A 1,640-nucleotide genomic window follows, 5' to 3' on the forward strand; every position below is an offset into this window, starting at 1 on the left:
GCCACATTGCACCCAGTGGACACTTACGTTGCACTCTTTGTCTACATGTGTGTGTGTTTGTGGTGTGTTTCATGTGTGTGTGCTTGTGGTGTGTTTCATATGTGTGTGTGTTTGTGGTGTGTTTTATATGTGTGTGTGTTTGTGGTGTGTTTCATATGTATGTGTGTTTGTGGTGTGTTTCATGTGCGTGTGTGTTTATGGGTGGGCATGTGTGTGATGTGTGTGCACGAGTGTGCTCATGCGTGTGGAGGCCAGAGGTATCTTTTCGTTCATGCTCCATCTCATTGCTTTCATTTTAAAGATAATTTCTATCTATCTATTTATTTATTTTTATGTTATGTGCGTTGGTATTTCGCCTGTATGTATGCCTGTGTGAGGGTCTCAGGTCCCCTGAAAACAAAGTTACAGACATTCGTAAGCTGCCATGTGGATGCTGTGAATTGAAACCGAGTCCTCTGTAAGGGCAGCCAGTGCTCTTGGCCACTGAGCCCGATTTATTTTATTTTTAATTATGCACACGTGTGTGTGTGAGTGTGAGTGTGTGTGAGTGAGTGTGTGAGTGTGTGTATATGTGTGCATGAGAGCACAGGTGCCCACCGAGACTAGAGGCGTGGGTCCCCCTGGAGCTGTAGTTGTGGGTGTGGTGAGCCGTCTCAAGTGGATTCTGGTGTCCAAACTCTGGATCTCTGGGAGAGCAAGGCTTTCCCTCACCTGCTGAGCCATTTCCCAGCCTACCTCTGTGTCCTGGCTGACCTTCTGTGTCGACTTGACACAAGCTAGAGTCAGAGGGAGGAGCCTTAGCTGAGGAAATGTCTCCGTGAGTTCCAGCTGGTAGGCATTGTCTCAGTGATCAGTGAGGGAGGGCCCAGTGCATGGTGGGAGGTGCCATCCCTGGGCTGCTGGTCCAGGGTTCTATAGGGAAGCAGGCTGAGCAAGCCATGGGGAGCAAGCCAGTAAGCAGCACCCTCCATGGCCTCTGCATCAGCTTCTGCCTCCAGGATCCTTCCCTGTTTGAGTTCCTGTCCTGACTTCCTTCAGTGATGAGCAGCAATGCTGAAGTGTGAGCCTAATAAACCCTTTCTTCCCCTGCTTGCTTTCTGGTCAAGGTGTTTCATCGCAGCAATAGAAGCCCTGCTTAAGACACTCCACCTTACTTTTTGAGATGGGGTCTCACTGAACCTGGAGCTGACCTATGTGACTAGACTGGATGACCAACAGATTTCATGGATCTGCCAGGCTCTGCCTTCCCAGGGACATGTTACAGACACGCTCCACCATGTCTGGGTGTTTATGTGTCCTGGATTCCAGACTCAGGTCTTCATGCCCATGTGGCAAACTCTGCCCACAGAGGCACCTGCCCAGACCAGGAAATCTGTGTTTGTTACAAACCCCGCGGGTGACTCTTTGGAACTGAAGACCCAGGAGACTTCTCAGATGTGGCCACGCTTGACAACCGTTTATTTCAGCATCTTTGACAAAGACTTTCAGAAGTTTGATGAGAGTTCTCTTTATCTGGGTAGACGGTTATCCGTGTTTATTTCCTTTCTCTTTCTGAGACAGGTCTACGTAGCCCTGGCTGGCCTGGAACTCACTCTGTAGAGTAGGCTGGCTTCAGACTCACAGAGATCCGCCTGCCTCTG

The sequence above is a fragment of the Microtus ochrogaster genome, linkage group LG2 (assembly GCF_000317375.1).
Source record: "Microtus ochrogaster isolate Prairie Vole_2 linkage group LG2, MicOch1.0, whole genome shotgun sequence".
Lineage (NCBI taxonomy): Eukaryota > Metazoa > Chordata > Mammalia > Rodentia > Cricetidae > Microtus > Microtus ochrogaster.